Source organism: Dryobates pubescens, chromosome 24 (genome assembly GCF_014839835.1).
Source record: "Dryobates pubescens isolate bDryPub1 chromosome 24, bDryPub1.pri, whole genome shotgun sequence".
Classification (NCBI taxonomy): domain Eukaryota; kingdom Metazoa; phylum Chordata; class Aves; order Piciformes; family Picidae; genus Dryobates; species Dryobates pubescens.
In genome coordinates, this window is record NC_071635.1 from 16,602,527 (window position 1) to 16,620,880 (window position 18,354).

Below are 18,354 nucleotides of genomic sequence, written 5' to 3' on the forward strand. Positions count from 1 at the left end.
TGTGGCACCCACTGCTCTGTGAGGTGCCCACTGCCTCGTGGGGCACCCACTGCTCTGTGGCACCCACTGCTCTGTGGGGTGCCCACTGCCTCGTGGGGCACCCACTGCTCTGTGGCACCCACTGCTCTGTGGGGTGCCCACTGCCTCGTGGGGCACCCACTGCTCTGTGGCACCCACTGCTCCGTGGCACCCACTGCTCTGTGGTACCCACTGCTCTGTGGGGCACCCACTGCTCTGTGGGGCACCCACTACTCCGTGGCACCCACTGCTCCGTGGCACCCACTGCTCTGTGGGGCACCCACTGCTCTGTGGCACCCACTGCTCCGTGGCACCCACTGCTCTGTGGTACCCACTGCTCTGTGGCACCCACTGCTCTGTGAGGCACCCACTGCTCTGTGGGGCACCCACTACTCCGTGGCACCCACTGCTCCGTGGCACCCACTGCTCTGTGGCACCCACTGCTCTGTGGGGCACCCACTGCTCTGTGGCACCCACTGCTCTGTGGTACCCACTTCTCCATGGCACCCACTGCTCTGTAGCACCCAGTGGTCTCTGGCACCTCCCAAACGTCCACGGGGGGCACCACAGGCAGAGCTTGCCCTGCCCCCCAGCTTTCTGCTCACACTTTGAGGGGCAGCAGTGGCTGTGCCACAGCCTCACACCAGGCAGGGAAGTGCTGAGCATGGGGAGGCTGCACCAGCACCAGCAGGGGAACCAAGGGTCCCTCTCTCATCCCTCTTCCATCTCCTGGCACACACCCACAGAGCTGGGGAAGGGTCTGGGGGAGAGGGCTGGGGAGGAGCAGCTGAGGGAGCTGGGGGTGGGGAGTGTGGAGCAGAGGAGGCTGAGGGAGACCTCCTTGCTCTCTGCAGCTCCCTGAGAGGAGGCTGCAGCCAGGGGGGGTTGGGCTCTGCTCCCCAGGAACAAGGGCCAGGAGGAGAGGCAATGGCCTCAGGCTGCCCCAGGGGAGGCTCAGGTTGGAGAGGAGAAGAAACTTCTTGGCTGCAAGGGTTCTGCAAGCCTGGCCCAGGCTGCCCAGGGAGGGGGTTGGATGCTCATCCCTGGAGGGGTTGCAGAGAGGCAGCAGCTGGAGAGGAGGCAGGGGGTGGGCAGGGTGGCAAGGAGGGCAGCAGCAGCCTGGGCTGGAGCAGCAGTGGTGTGGGCAGCAGCAGCAGGGCAGGGATTGTGCCCCTGGGCTCAGCACTGGGGAGGCCACAGCTTGAGGGCTGGGCTCAGCTTTGGGCTCCTGGCTGCAAGAAGGAGCTTGAGGAGCTGGAGCAGGGCCAGGGAAGGGCAAGAAAGGTGGGGAAGGGTCTGGGGGAGAGGGCTGGGGAGGAGCAGCTGAGGGAGCTGGGGGTGGGGAGTGTGGAGCAGAGGAGGCTGAGGGAGACCTCCTTGCTCTCTGCAGCTCCCTGAGAGGAGGCTGCAGCCAGCGGGGGTTGGGCTCTGCTCCCCAGGAACAAGAGATAGGAGGAGAGGAAATAGCCTGAAACTGTGCCAGGGGAGGGTTAGGTTGGAGATGAGGACAAATCTCTCTGCTGCCAGAGTGGTCAGGGCTTGGCAGAGGCTGCCCAGGGAGGTGGTGGAGTCCCCATGGCTGGAGGTGTTGCAGCAAGCTGTGGCCATGGCACCTGGGGCCAGGGTCTGGTGGCCATGGTGGGGTAGGGTAGAGGGTTGGACTGGATGCTCTCAGAGAGCTATTCCAGCCTTAATCATGCTGTGATTCCTCTCAGCCTTCAGCCCTTGGCCAGCCCAGGGGCATCCAATGCTGCTCTTGATTCCCAGCCCCTGCAAACTGCTCCCAGCTCAGCCCTCCAGAGGTGGCCTGAAGTTACTGCTGGCACAAGAACACCAGAACAGAGGTGGCTCTCTGGGACATGGACTGATGGCCATGGGGAGGCTGGGCAGAAGGTCCTTTCCCACCTGAATGATGCTCTGCTTGATTCTGGGATCCCCTTCTGTGGTGCTGATTCTGTCCCCTGGCCAGCAGCTGGAGGAAGCACCTGGGGGTCCTGTGCTCGGTCTGCAGAGAGGCTGAGGCCCTCCTTGCACAGCTTCTTGTAGTGCCTCACTGGAGCAGGCTGCCCTGAGAGCTTGTGGAGTCTTCTGGAGCCTTTCCAAACCCCACTTGGATGTGTTCCTGGGTGCCCTGCTCTGGCAGGGGGTTAGACTGGATGAGCTCCAAAGGTCCCTTCCAACCCCTCTCTCCAGCTCTGGCCACCCTGCTTTGGATGCAGCCCAGGCTGCCCTTGGCCTCCTGTGCTGCAGCCTCACCCTGCCTGCTCCTGGCCAGCTGCTCCCCAACCAGGAGAGAGGCCAAGGGCAGCCTGGGCTGCAGCAGAAGGGCTGTGGGGAGGAGGTCAGAGAGGTTCTGCTGCCCCTCTGCTCTGCCCTGCTGAGGCCACAGCTGCAATCTTGGCTCCAGCTCTGGGCCCCTCAGCTCCAGCAGGAGCTCAGGGAGCTGCTGCAGAGAGCCCAGCCCAGAGGCACAGAGCTGCTGCAGGCAGTGCAACATCTCCCTGTGAGGCCAGGCTGAGGCAGCTGGGGCTGGGGGCTGGGAGCAGAGGAGCCTGAGGGTGACCTCCTTGCTGGGGATGAAGATGTGCAGGGCTGGAGCCAGGCTCTGCTCAGGGCTGGAGCCAGGCTCTGCCCAGGGCTGGAGCCAGGCTCTGCTCAGGGCTGACCAAGCACAGCACCAGGGGCACTGGGGGCAAGCTGGAGCAGAGGAGGTGCCAGGGGAAGAGGAGGGAAAGCTTTGTCCCTGTGAGGCTGCTGGAGCCTGGAGCAGGCTGCCCAGAGAGGTTGTGGAGGCTGCTCTGGAGCCTTTCCAACCCCTCCTGGCTGTGCTCTGGGTGCCCTGCCCTGGGTGCCCTGCTCTGGCAGGGGGTTGGAACTGGATGATCTCTGGAGGTCCCTTCCAAGCCCTCCCATGCAGTGATTCCTCCCCAGGCAGCCTGCCCTGCATGGTCAGAGGTTATCTCCCTGCCTGCTGCTCTGGCTCAGGTTATGCCCAAGTGTCCCTTCTGTGCATGAGGACAATTGCTTCTGCTGACACAACAGGTTGGGCTGGGAGGGACCTTAGAGATCATCCAGTGCCACCCTGCCTGGCATGCACCAGGGCACCAGGGTGCATCAGGAGCAGTGTGGCCAGCAGGGCCAGGCAGGTTCTGCTCCCCCTCTGCTCTGCCCTGCTGAGACCTCCCCTGCAAGATTGCCTCCAGCCCTGGGCTGCCCAGCTCAGGAGGGACAGGGAGCTGCTGCAGAGAGGCCAAGGCAGGCTGCAAGGCTGCTGAAGGGACTGCAGCCCTGCCTGGGGAGGAGAGGCTGAGAGCCCTGGGGGTGCTGAGTGTGGAGAGCAGAAGGCTGAGAGGGAGCTGATCAATGCCTCTCAAGAGCTGAGGGCTGGGGGGCAAGCAGCAGGGGCCAGGCTCTGCTCACTGTGCCCTGGGACAGGCCAAGGGGCAGTGGGCACAGACTGGGAGCCAGGAGGTTCCACCTCAGCAGGAGGAGAAACTGCTTTGGGGTGAGGCTGCTGGAGCCTGGAGCAGGCTGCCAGAGAGGTTGTGGAGTCTCCTGCTCTGGAGAGCTTCCACCCCCCCTGGGTGTGCCCTGGGTGCCCTGCCCTGGGTGCCCTGCCCTGGGTGCCCTGCTCTGGGTGCCCTGCTCTGGCAGGGGGGTTGTAGAGGTCCCTTCCAACTCCTCCTGTGCTGTGATTCTGTGTTTCCCTCGTGTGTGGGCACAAACCTGTGGCCATGGCACTCGGGGCCATGGTTTGGTGGCCCTGCTCAGCTCTTCCTGGCACAGAGGCACCAAGGAGAAGCCCTGCAGCCAGCTGTGGGGCTCAGCCCACCAGGGGAAGCCCAGGGCACCTGCCAAGAAGGCCACTGGTGGCTGGAGAGATGCTCTGTGGGTCATGAGGGTCACTGCTTTCCCACCTAACCCAGGAAATAAGGAGGTTGAACAAATGCAGCTTGGGGGCTGTGGCTCCCTCAGGTCACAGAATCCCAGCATGGAGAGGGCTGGAAGGGACCTCCAGAGAGCAGCCAGCCCACCCCCCTTGCAAGGTCAGGGTGCCCAGGACCACATCCAGGTGGGACTGGAAAGTCCCCAGAGAAGGAGATTCCACAACCTCCACAGCCTGCTCCAGGCCTCCAGCAGCCTCACACCAAAGAATTTCCTCCTCCCCCGGCCTTAAGTTCAAGTGAAACCTCCTGGGTGCCAGTCTGTGTCCCCTGCCCCTTGGCCTGTCCCTGGGCACCACTCACAAGAGCTTGGCCCCAGCCTCTGCTCTGCTCCCCACCTCTGCCTCTGCTTCCCTCCCTCTGCCTCTGCTTCCCTCTCTTCCTCTGCTTCCCTCCCTCTTCCTCTGCTTCCCTCCCTCTTCCTCTGCTTCCCTCTCTGCCTCTGATTCCCTCTCTTCCTCTGCTTCCCTCCCTCTTCCTCTGCTTCCCTCCCTCTTCCTCTGCTTCCCTCTCTTCCTCTGCTTCCCCCCTCTGCCTCTGCTTCCCCCCTCTGCCTCTGCTTCCCTCCCTTTGCCTCTGCTTCCCCTCTCTGCCTCTGCTTCCCCCCTCTGCCTGTTTCCTCCCTCTACCTTGGTCTCCCCCACTGCTTCCCCCCTCTGCCTCTGCTTCCCCCCTCTGCCTCTGCTTCCCCTCTCTGCCTCTGCTTCCCCCCTCACCCCTACACTCTGCAGCTGCCCTTGCAAGCACAGAACCATGGAATCCTTTTGGCTGGAAACACAGACTCACAGAGTGCTGGGGGGCTGGAATGGACCTCCAGAGATCATCCAGTCCAAGCCTCCTGCCAAAGGGGCAGGGCACCCAGGAGCACATCCAGGTGGGGCTGGAAAGTCTCCAGAGCAGGAGACTCCACAACCTCTCTGGCAGCCTGCTCCAGGCCTCCAGCAGCCTCACCCCAAAGAAGTTTCTCCTCCTGTTGAGATGGAGCCTCCTGGGCTCCAGTTTGTGTCCACTGCCCCTTGTGCTGTCCCTGGGTACCACTCAGCAGAGCCTGGCCCCAGCCTCCTGCCCCCCAGCCTTTAGCTCTTGCTGAGCATTGCTCAGCTCCCCTCTGGGGCTGCTCTCAGCCCCAGGGCTCTCAGCCTTTGCTCCTCACAGAGCTGCTCCAGGCCCTTCATCATCCTCATGATGCCCTGTGCTCTTTAATATCTTCATTGATGGATGAGTGCACTGAGTCCATCAGCAGCACATTTGCAGATGACTCCAGCAGGAGTTGATCTGCTGGAGGGTAGAGAGGCACTGCAGAGGGACCTGGCCAGGCTGGGCAGAGGGGCAGAGGCCAAGGGCAGGAGATTGAACACAGCCAAGTGCCAGGGGCTGCACTTTGGCCACAGCAACCCCAGGCAGTGCCACAGGCTGGGGGCAGAGGGGCTGAGAGCAGCCAGGCAGAGAGGGACCTGGGGGTGCTGGGGGAGAGCAGCTGAAGAGGAGGCAGCAGTGTGCCCAGGGGGCCAAGAGGGCCAATGGCATCCTGGCCTGGGTCAGGCAGAGTGTGGCCAGCAGGAGCAGGGAGGTCATTTTGCCCCTGTACACTGCACTGGTTAGGCCACACCTTGAGTCCTGTGTCCAGTTCTGGGCTCCTGAGGGTAGGAAAGAGGTTGAGCTGCTGGAAGGTGTCCAGAGAAGGGCAACAAAGCTGGGGAGGGGTCTGGGGCACAGGGCTGGGGAGGGGTCTGGGGCACAGCCCTGTGAAGAGAGGCTGAGGGAGCTGGGGTTGCTTAGCCTGCAGAAGAGGAGGCTCAGGGGAGACCTTCTTGCTCTCTGCAACTCCCTGCAGGGAGGTTGGAGCCAGCTGGGGGTTGGTCTCTTCTGCCAGGCCCCCAGCAGCAGAACAAGAGGACACAGTCTCAAGCTGTGCCAGGGGAGGTTTAGGCTGGATGCTAGGAAGAAATTCTTCCCAGCCAGAGGAATTGGCCACTGGGATGAGCTGCCCAGGGAGGTGGTGGAGTCCCCATCCCTGGAGGGGTTCAGGAGGAGACTTGATAGGGTGCTTGGTGCCATGGTTGAGTTGATCAGGTGGTGTTGGATGATAGGTTGGACTCAGTGATCTTGAAGGTCTCTTCCAACCTGGTCTATTCTATTCTATTCTATTCTATTCTATTCTATTCTATTCTATTCTATTCTATTCTATTCTATTCTATTCCATTCCATTCCATTCCATTCCATTCCATTCCATTCCATTCCATTCTATTCTATTCCATTCCATTCCATTCCATTCTATTCCATTCTATTCTATTCTATTCTATTCTATTCTATTCTATTCTATTCTATTCTATTCTATTCTATTCTATTCTATTCTACTCTACTCTATTCTACTCTATTCCATTCCATTCCATTCCATTCCATTCCATTCCATTCCATTCTATTCTATTCTATTCTATTCCATTCCATTCCATTCTATTCTATTCCATTCCATTCCATTCTATTCTATTCTATTCTATTCTATTCTATTCTATTCTACTCTACTCTACTCTATTCTACTCTATTCCATTCCATTCCATTCCATTCCATTCCATTCCATTCTACTCTATTCATAGCCTCACTGGACTCTCTCCAGCTCCCTTTTGATCTGGGCAGCCCAGCACTGGACACAGTGCTCCAGCTGTGGCCTCAGCAGGGCAGAGCAGAGCAGGGGTGGGGGGAGGCAGGAGAAGCTGCCTTGACCTGCTGGCTGCACTGTCTGAGTGCTGCTGCCTCCTCCTGCTTCAGCCACAGCAGCTGCTTATTAAAAATAGATTTTGGTCCTTCTTGGAAAAGACCAAAATAAAAAAAAACCCTCCCAAAACACCCCAACCAAATAAGCAACTCCCCCCCCCCCCCCCCCAAACTAAAACCCAGCCCCAAACCAGAATAAATCAACCAGAAACCTTTCTTTGAAGATGCTGCAGAGTTGTGTTTTCACAGGCCTAAAATGTGACCCAAAAGAAAAACAACCAACCCACTCCCCCCCCACCCCACCCCCCCACCCCCCTGCTGCTTTAAAGCCCAGGGCTGGCTCCTGGCTAAATCACTGGGTTCAGCCCTTAGAGGCACAGAAAAATGCCATGTGGTGGCAAAGAACAACGTGCCCATTGATGTGGGCACCTTCACCCTGGGCAAGGTGACCCTCACAGCTCCCAAGGAGGGGCAGAGGGAACAGGCTGGAAGCCAGGAGGCTTCACTTCCACACAAGGAGAAGCCTCAGGCCTGGAGATTTCCCACTCTGCTGAGCCCCCACCTGGAGCTCCTGCAGGGCACCCCCAGCAGCTTGCCCAGGGGCACAATGGCCAGGGGGGGTTGGAAGCTCTCCACACCAAGAGACTCCACAACCCCTATGGACAGCCTGCTCCAGGGGCTCCAGCACCCTCCCACCAAAGAATCACAGAGCTGGCAGGGCTGGAAGGGAGCTCCAGGCTCAGCCAGCCCCAGCCCCCTGCCCTGGGCAGGGACACCTCACACCACAGCAGGTTGCTCACAGCCACCTCCAGCCTGGCTGCAAACACCTCCAGCCAGGAGGCTTCCACCACCTCCCTGGGCAGCCTGGGCCAGGCTCTCACCACCCTCCTGGGCAGCAAGTTCTTCCTCACAGCCAATCTCCAGCTCCCCACTTCTCCTTCTGCTCCAGCCCCCCCACTCCTATCCCTCCCTCACCCCCTCCAAAGTCCCTCCCCAGCTTTCCTGGAGCCCCCTGCAGCTCCTGGAAGGCCACTAGCAGGTCGAAGCAGCTGCAGTGTAGGTCACACACACAGTACCCCTGCACACATCATCCTGCAAACCCAAGGGGAAAGAAACTCTTCCCTTCAGAGCCTCCTTCCCCCACCCCTGGGAGCACAGCAGTGATGTTGCCAATGCCCCACAGGAGAGCTGCTGCTGGCAAAAATGGCCTTGAGCAAGCTGGGCTGGAGCCCACAGCAGGGCTGCTGGAACTTTAAGATGCCTTCCAGTGTCCTAAGGCGGCCTACAGGAAAGCTGGGGAGGGAGAAGTGTGGCCAGCAGGGCCAGGGAGGGGATTCTGCCCCTCTGCTCCACTCTGCTGAGCCCACAGCTGCAGCTCTGGGGCCAGCTCTGCAGCCTCTGTGCCAGGAAGGCTCTGGAGGGGCTGGAAGGTGTCCAGAGCAGGGCCAGGAGGAGGAGCAGAGGGCTGGAGCTGCTCTGAGCACAGCCTGAGAGAGTTGGGGTTGTGCAGGCTGCAGAGGAGAAGGCTCCCAGGAGACCTTCTGGTGGCCTCCCAGGAGCTGCAGGGGGCTGCAAGAGAGCTGGGGAGGGACTTTGGAGGGGGTGAGGGAGGGACAGGAGTGGGGGGGCTGGAGCAGAACCAGAAGTGGGGAGCTGGAGATTGGCTGTGAGGAAGAAGTTGTTGGCCAGGAGGGTGGTGAGAGCCTGGCCCAGGCTGCCTAGGGAGGTGGTGGAAGTATCCTAAGGGGGCCTACAGGAGTGCTTGGCTTCCCTCTGGGCTGCTGCTGTCCATGCCAGAGGCAGGGTTCCTGCTGGCCCTGTTCCTGCCCCACCATGTCACAGCCCCTGCCAAGGTGGTGCCACCAGCCTGCACAGAAAGAGAAGACAGCTCCCTAGGAGCTGACAGGCAAGAAACTGCTCTGCCAGGGCAGCTCCACAGCCTCTTCCCTGGCAGCCCAAGTCTCCTCTTGACATCGCCCCTGGGAAGCAGCCAGCCTGCCCCAGGAGCAGTGCAGGAGCTGGATGGGAACAGCACACACATCACAGAGCCATGGAAGGCTGGGGCTGGCAAGAGCCCTTGGAGCTCCTCCCCTCCAACCCTTCTCTGCCTCTGCCCAGGCTGGGGCTGAGCCACGGCCTCAGCACCACAGCTCTGCCTCCTGGAAACACCTCCAGGGATGGGCATTCAAGGCCCTCCCTGGGCAGCCTGGGCCAGGCTTGCAGAGCCCTGGCAGGGAAGAAGTTTCTTCTCCTCCCTAAGCCAAACCTGCCCTGGGGCAACTGGCATGGCCCCTCCTCAGCCCAGCTGCCCCTGTGCCAGAGGCACCGGCAGCAGCCCCGGGGTGCAGCACAGTGGGAGGTGGCCATGGAGCAGGGACAAGCAGCCCCTGCTCAGCACCCTGAGAGCCTCCCTGCTCTGCTCACCTCCCCCTACCCCCGGGGGGGCCCTACCAGCACCCCCAGCCCAGCACCCCACAGCAAGCGGCAACCCCCAGCGGGCAAACCCCCCCAGGGCCCAAGGGCAAGGCAAGGATGAGACAGAGCCTGAGGTTGTGACACAGAAACAAATCTCTTGCTGGCAAAAGAGAAGCAAAGGGATGGAGAGAAACACAGAAACAGATTGCTGCTCAGCCTGGAGCAAAGAAGGCTGCGGGGAGACCTCCCAGCAGCCTCCCAGCGCCTGAAAGAGCCTGCAGGGAAGCCAGGAAGGGGCTTTGGACAAGGGCTGGGAGGGACAGGACGAGAGGCAACCAACTGAAGCTGGAGGAGGGCAGATGGAGGCTGGAGAGGAGGAGGAAGCTCTTTCCAGTCAGGCTGGGGAGGCACTGGCACAGGTTGCCCAGGGGGCTGACGGAAGCCTCCTCCCAGAGGGGTTGAAGGCCAGGCTGGAGCAGGCCTTGGGCAACCTGGGCTGCTGGGAGGTGTCCCTGCCCATGGCAGGGGCTTGGCTCTGGAGGAGCTTTCAGCTCCCTTCCAACCCTAACTCTTCTATGAATCTGGATGGATGAAGCCTAAGAATCTGTGACTCTGGCCAGCAGGAGCAGGGAAGTCCTTGTGCCCTGTGCTCAGCACTGCTGAGGCCACAGCTTGAGTCCTGTGTCCAGCTCTGGGCTCCTGAGGGCAGGAAAGAGGTTGAGCTGCTGGAAGGTGTCCAGAGAAGGGCAACAAAGCTGGGGAGGGGTCTGGGGCACAGCCCTGTGAGGAGAGGCTGAGGGAGCTGGGGTTGCTTAGCCTGCAGAAGAGGAGGCTCAGGGGAGACCTTCTTGCTTGTTTGCTTAGGTCTTTTACAACCTGGTTAATTCTACGCTACTCTGCTCTACTCTACTCTACTCTATTCTATTCTAATAAAACTATGGAATCTATGAACCTATGAACCATGGAATCCATGAACCTATGAACCATGCAATCCATGAACCTATGAACCATGGAATCTATGAACCTATGAACCATGCAATCCATGAACCTATGAACCATGCAATCCATGAACCTATGAACTATGGAATCTATGAACCTATGAACCATGGAATCCATGAATCTATGAACCATGGAATCCATGAACCTATGAACTATGGAATCCATGAACCTATGAACCATGCAATCTATGAACCTATGAAATATGGAATCTATGAACCATGCAATCTATGAACCTATGAACCATGGAATCCATGAACCTATGAACCATGCAATCTATGAACCTATGAACCATGCAATCTATGAACCTATGAACCATGGAATCCATGAATCTATGAACCATGTAACCTATGAACCATGGAATCCATGAACCTATGAACCATGGAATCTATGAACCTATGAACCATGGAATCCATGAACTTATGAACCATGGAATCCATGAACCTATGAACCATGGAATCCATTTTTCTATGAACCATGGAATTCATGAACCTATGAACCATGGAATCCATGAACCTATGAACCATGCAATCTATGAACCTATGAAATATGGAATCTATGAACCATGGAATCTATGAACCTATGAACCATGGAATCCATGAACCTATGAACCATGCAATCTATGAACCTATGAACCATGGAATCCATGAACCTATGAACCATGGAATCTATGAACCTATGAACCATGGAATCCATGAACCTATGAACCATGGAATCCATTTTTCTATGAACCATGGAATCCATGAATCTATGAACCATGGAATCTATGAACCTATGAACCATGGAATTCATGAACCTATGAACCATGCAATCTATGAACCTATGAACCATGGAATCCATGAACCTATGAACCATGGAATCCATGAACCTATGAACCATGGAATCCATGAATCTATGAACCATGGAATCCATGAATCTATGAACCATGGAATCTATGAACCTATGAACCATGGAATTCATGAACCTATGAACCATGCAATCCATGAACCTATGAACCATGCAATCTATGAACCTATGAACCATGGAATCCATGAATCTATGAACCATGGAACCTATGAACCATGGAATCCATGAACCTATGAACCATGGAATCTATGAACCTATGAACCATGGAATCCATGAACCTATGAACCATGGAACCTATGAACCATGGAATCTATGAACCTATGAAACATGGAATCCATGAACCTATGAACCATGGAATCCATGAACCTATGATCCATGCAATCTATGAACCTATGAACCATGGAATCCATGAATCTATGAACCATGGAACCTATGAACCATGGAATCCATGAACCTATGAACCATGGAATCTATGAACCTATGAACCATGGAATCCATGAACCTATGAACCATGGAACCTATGAACCATGGAATCTATGAACCTATGAAACATGGAATCCATGAACCTATGAACCATGGAATCCATGAACCTATGATCCATGCAATCTATGAACCTATGAACCATGGAATCCATGAATCTATGAACCATGGAACCTATGAACCATGGAATCCATGAACCTATGAACCATGGAATCTATGGACCTATGAACCATGGAATCCATGAACCTATGAACCATGGAACCTATGAACCATGGAATCCATGAACCTATGAACCATGGAATCCATGAACCTATGAACTATGGAATCCATGAACCTATGAACCATGGAATCTATGAACCTATGAACCATGGAATCTATGAACCTATGAACCATGGAATCCATGAACCTATGAACTATGGAATCTATGAACCTATGAACCATGGAATCTATGAACCTATGAACCATGGAATCCATGAACCTATGAACCATGCAATCTATGAACCTATGAACCATGGAATCCATTTTTCTATGAACCATGGAATCCATTTTTCTATGAACCATGGAATCCATGAATCTATGAACCATGGAATCTATGAACCTATGAACCATGGAATTCATGAACCTATGAACCATGCAATCTATGAACCTATGAACCATGGAATCCATGAACCTATGAACTATGGAATCTATGAACCTATGAACCATGGAATCCATGAACCTATGAACCATGCAATCTATGAACCTATGAACCATGGAATCCATGAACCTATGAACCATGCAATCTATGAACCTATGAACCATGGAATCCATGAACCTATGAACCATGGAATCCATGAACCTATGAACCATGGAATCTATGAACCTATGAACCATGGAATCCATGAACCTATGAACCATGCAATCTATGAACCTATGAACCATGGAATCCATGAATCTATGAACCATGGAACCTATGAACCATGGAATCCATGAACCTATGAACCATGGAATCCATGAACCTATGAACCATGGAATCTATGAACCTATGAACCATGGAATCCATGAACCTATGAACCATGGAATCCATGAACCTATGAACCATGCAATCTATGAACCTATGAACCATGGAATCCATGAACCATGGAATCCATGAACCTATGAACCATGGAATCCATGAACCTATGAACCATGGAATCTATGAACCTATGAACCATGGAATCCATGAATCTATGAACCATGGAATCCATGAACCATGGAATCTATGAACCTATGAACCATGGAATCCATGAATCTATGAACCATGGCATCCATGAACCATGGAATCCATGAAGCTATGAACCATGGAATCTATGAAGCTATGAACCATGGAATCCATGAAGCTATGAACCATGGAATCCATGAATCTATGAACCATGGAATCCATGAACCATGGAATCTATGAACCTATGAACCATGGAATCCATGAACCTATGAACCATGGCATCCATGAACCATGGAATCCATGAAGCTATGAACCATGGAATCCATGAAGCTATGAACCATGGAATCCATGAATCCATGAACCATGGAATCCATGAACCTATGAACCATGGAATCCATGAATCTATGAACCATGGAATCCATGAACCTATGAACCATGGAATCCATGAACCTATGAACTATGGAATCCATGAACCTATGAACCATGGAATCCATGAATCTATGAACCATGGCATCCATGAACCATGGAATCCATGAACCTATGAACCATGGAATCCATGAACCTATGAACCATGGAATCCATGAACCTATGAACCATGGAATCCATGAACCTATGAACCATGGAATCCATGAACCTATGAACCATGGAATCCATGAACCTATGAACCATGGAATCCATGAATCTATGAACCATGTAATCTATGAACCTATGAACTATGGAATCCATGAACCTATGAACCATGGAATCCATGAATCTATGAACCATGGCATCCATGAACCATGGAATCCATGAACCTATGAACCATGGAATCCATGAACCTATGAACCATGTAATCTATGAACCTATGAACTATGGAATCCATGAACCTATGAACCATGGAATCTATGAACCTATGAACTATGGAGTCTATGAACCTATGAACCATGGAATCCATGAACCTATGAACCATGCAATCCATGAACCTATGAACTATGGAATCCATGAACCTATGAACTATGGAATCTATGAACTCTGAACCTATGCAATCTAAGAACCTCTGGGAGACCTCAACAAACACATCTACAGGAGCTCTAAGCAAAGCCATCCAAGGCAGATCCAAGCAAACATATTTACAGCAGCCCTCAGTCAATGTCTGCACCAAGCCAGCAGCCAGAAGCCAACAGCAGCTCTGCCTCAACCTCCCTCCTTCGGCAGCGGCTTCCAACTCTCCACCGACCCTGGAAGCAAAGGCAGCAAGAGAGCTGTTAGCCCAAGGAGAGGCCCTGCCCAGCAGAGCTGGGGGCTCCTGGATGGCTCAGCTGCAGGCTGGGCTCTGTCCTGACGGGCACTGGAGGTGCCACAGCCCTGGCACACGCTGGGCAGAGTGGCACTCTGCTGCTGGCACTGAGCCGCTGGCCAGGGGTCACACTTGGGTTGCTGAGCCCTAAGGAAAGGATGCCTGCCCAAGGTGGGTGGGTGCCCAGGGCAGGGCAAGGGTGGCAGTGGTGCCAGCAGGAGAAGGGGACAGGACAGGTGTCCAGGGCAGGGCAAGGGTGGCAGTGGTGCCAGCAGGACAGGGGGACAGGACAGGTGCCCAGGGCAGGGCAAGGGTGGCAGTGGTGCCAGCAGGACAAGGGGACAGGACAGGTGCCCAGGGCAGGGCAATGCTGGCAGTGGTGCCAGCAGGACAAGGGGACAGGACAGGTGCCCAGGGCAGGGCAAGGGTGGCAGTGGTGCCAGCAGGACAAGGGGACAGGACAGGTGTCCAGGGCAGGGCAATGCTGGCAGTGGTGCCAGCAGGACAGGGGGACAGGACAGGTGCCCAGGGCAGGGCAATGGTGGCAGTGGTGCCAGCAGGACAAGGGGACAGGACAGGTGCCCAGGGCAGGGCAATGCTGGCAGTGGTGCCAGCAGGGGAAAGGGACAGGATAGGTGCCCAGGGCAGGGCAAGGGTGGCAGTGGTGCCAGCAGGACAAGGGGACAGGACAGGTGTCCAGGGCAGGGCAATGCTGGCAGTGGTGCCAGCAGGGGAAGGGGACAGGACAGGTGCCCAGGGCAGGGCAATGGTGGCAGTGGTGCCAGCAGGGGAAGGGGACAGGACAGGTGCCCAGGGCAGGGCAAGGAGGGCAGTGGTGCCAGCAGGACAAGGGGACAGGACATGTGCCCAGGGCAGGGCAATGGTGGCAGTGGTGCCAGCAGGACAAGGGGACAGGACACGTGCCCAGGGCAGGGCAAAGGTGGCAGTGGTGCCAGCAGGACAAGGGGACAGGACATGTGCCCAGGGCAGGGCAATGGTGGCAGTGGTGCCAGCAGGACAGGGGGACAGGACACGTGCCCAGGGCAGGGCAAAGGTGGCAGTGGTGCCAGCAGGACAAGGGGACAGGACATGTGCCCAGGGCAGGGCAATGGTGGCAGTGGTGCCAGCAGGACAAGGGGACAGGACACGTGCCCAGGGCAGGGCAAGGGTGGCAGTGGTGCCAGCAGGACAAGGGGACAGGACAGGTGCCCAGGGCAGGGCAATGCTGGCAGTGGTGCCAGCAGGGGAAAGGGACAGGACAGGTGCCCAGGGCAGGGCAAGGGTGGCAGTGGTGCCAGCAGGACAAGAGAACAGGCTGCTGTGTCCCTGCAGTGGGGGCTACCCACCCCTGTCACACCCCCAGCCTGGCATGGGTGACCCAACCCAGCTGTGGGCACAGGGTGGGCAATACCTGCCTGTTTGGGAGGGGAGCTCTGGTCTACCTCCATTGGCTCATCTCCATCCTGCTCTACTTTCCTTGCCTCCTCCCAGCAGCCATCCACCTCCATCTGCTCTTCCACCATCACCTCTTTCATCTCTACATCCTTCTCCTCCACGCCTCTTAGGCACAGCCTAAGCCAAGAGTCAAGCAGGGAAGGTCATTGGCCCTGCCCTGGCAGCCAAGCAGACCTGTGGCAGGGGGCTCTGGGCACCCCTGCCCCTTTTTGGTGCCTAGCCAGATCCGTCGGCCCCCGGGGCCCCTGGGCACGCCCCCAGCAGGAGCTTGCTGCGGCTCGGGCGGCTCCTTGCCCGGCAGCACCCACCGGCAGTGACCGCTGCGCTTCTGCAGCCACCTTCTCCTCTTCATCTCCTTCCTCCTCTCCTTGGATGCCTTCCAGCTCCTCTGCATCTGCCAGAGCAGAGAGGGCAGGGCTGAGTGCTCCTGCTGACCGCCCCTGGGGGGCCCTGGGCACGGAGCCTGGCCCCATGCCTGCCTTGGCACCCAGCAGCTCCTTACCCTGTGCTGCTGGCTCCTGCACCCTCCCTTGCACTGTGGGGAGCCCTGGGGTGCCAAGGGGCCAGCCTGGCAAGGGGCAGCAAATGCAGCAGCTCAGGCTGCGGGCAGGAGGCAGCTGCTGCCAGCAAGCAGCCCTGTGCCACCAGCCTGGCACACTCAGGGCTCCTGCCCCCATGGGGTCCCCAGAGGAGGGTCCCCGGCCCATGCCACCCGCAGGGGGCAGGCTCAGGCCTGCCCAGCCGGCTGCACCCCGGGCTGCCCACCTCTCACAGGGCAAGTTTCACAGGATCACAGTCTCACAGTCTCACAGTATCACTAAGGCTGGAAGAGACCCCAAGGATCATCGAGTCCAGCCTGTCACCACAGACCTCATGGCTAGACCATGGCACCAAGTGCCACATCCAATCCCCTCTGGAACACCTCCAGGGATGGGGACTCCACCACCTCCCTGGGCAGCACATCCCAATGCCGAACGACTCGCTCGGTGAAGAACTTTCTCCTCACTTCGAGTCTAAACCTCCCCTGGCACAGCTTGAGACTGTGTCCTCTTGTTCTGATGCTGGGGGCTTGGGAGAAGAGACCAACCCCTTCCTGGCCACAACCACCTTTCAGGTAGTTGTAGAGGGCAATGAGGTCACCCCTGAGCCTCCTCTTCTGCAGGCTAAGCAACCCCAGCTCCCTCAGCCTCTCCTCACAGGGCTGTGCTCAAGGCCTCTCCCCAGCCTTGTTGCCCTTCTCTGGACACAGGACTCAAGCTGTGACCTAACCAATGCAGAGCACAGAGGCACAATGACCTCCCTGCTCCTGCTGGCCACACTATTCCTAATGCAGGCCAGGCTGCCCTTGGCCCTCTTGGCCCCCTGGGCACACTGCTGGCTCATGTTCAGGCAGCTGTCAATCAGCACCCCCAGGTCCCTCTCTGCCTGGCTGCTCTCAGCCACTCTGCCCCCAGCCTGTAGCTCTGCCTGGGGTTGCTGTGGCCAAAGTGCAGCCCCTGGCACTGGGACTTGTTGAATGCCATCCTGTTGGCCTCTGCCCATCTGTCCAGTCGGTCGAGGTCCCTCTGCAGAGCCCTTCTGCCCTCTAACTGACCAACATCTGCTCCTAACTTGGTGTCATCTGCAAACTTGCTGATGTCTCAATCCCCTCATCCATATCATCAGTGAAGATGTTAAAGAGCATGGGGCCCAGCACTGCTCCCTGGGGCACAGCACTGGTGCCTGGCTGCCAGCTGGCTGTGGCACCATTCACCACCACTCTCTGGGCTCAGCCTCCAGCCAGTTCCTCACCCAGCTCAGAGCTGCTGTCCCAGCCAGGGGCTGACAGCTTGGCCAGCAGTTTGCTGTGGGGGACGGTGTCAAAGGCCTTGCTGAAGTCCAGGTACATCACATCCACAGCCTGCCCCACAGCCACCAGGCAGTCACCTGATCATAGAAGGAGATCAGGTTGGAGAGGCAGGACCTGCCCTTCCTAAATCCATGTTTCCTCTTCCTCCCTTTCTCCATCGCGGGCTGGGATGTGGGCAGGCACTGGGGAAGGGGCTGGCACAGGGGAGAAGGGCTGGGGGGGGGGCTTGGAGGCGCTGGCAGCAGAGGGCTGGGCCAGGAGCAGGGCTGAAGGCCTGCAGCGGCAGCAGGGCAGAGGGGCTGTGTTGTGCCCGTTGCCAGGCGCCGGCAGGGGCAGCTGCCCAGGGGCCGTTCCTGGCTGCCCGATGGGGATGGGCACAGCACCTCAGGCACTTGCAGCTCCCTCGGGGAACTCTTCCCTGCCCCTGCAGAGGGATGCAGCAGACTTCTGGGCTTGAAGGGATGTGCCGGGCTCGTGTCTGGCAGGGCTCTGGCAGCAGGGCTCTGGCAGCAGGGCTCTGGCAGCAGGGCAGGGACTATGGCAGAGCTCACGCCAGAAGCTGCCAGAAGCTTCCTTGCTGCCCTCCAGACTGCAGCTGCCTGTGGCCGAGGCCGAGGCAGTCAGCACCTCGGAGAGGACAGCACCGCCGCAGCGCTGCATGGCTGAGAGCACTGCAGCCCAGGGCCTGCTGTGCCAGGGACACAACCCCTGCTGCAGGCCAGCACCCTGAGGAGCTTTCCTCCTGGGGAGGAAACAACACGGAGTGGCTTGGCACGGAGCAGGACCTCCCTTGCCTGCCTCTCTGTTGCACTGGTGGCAAGGAGGGAGCAGAGCTGGCCCCAGGAAGCAGGCAGGGGCTGGGAGGCCAGGTTGTATTCCAGACCTCCAGCTGCTGCTGTGATTCAGCTGGGAAATCGGGGGGGAGGGGGGGGTTGGTCTCAGTTGAGTTGATTTGGTTTCCCCAGATCAAGACTGTCTTTTCCCCAGGAGCAGATGTGGGGAGGGAGCTCTCCCTGCCCTTTGTCTCCAGCCTCTTGGTGTCTTTTCTGCTCCTCGTGGCACTGCAAGAGGCTCCCTGGGGAGAGCGAGCAAGCAGCTCCCAGCCTGAGCCCAGCAGCCAGCCCTGCAGCCCAGGGGGGAGAGTTTGAGGCCCCCCTCCAGCTAGGCAGGGCAGAGGGCAGGT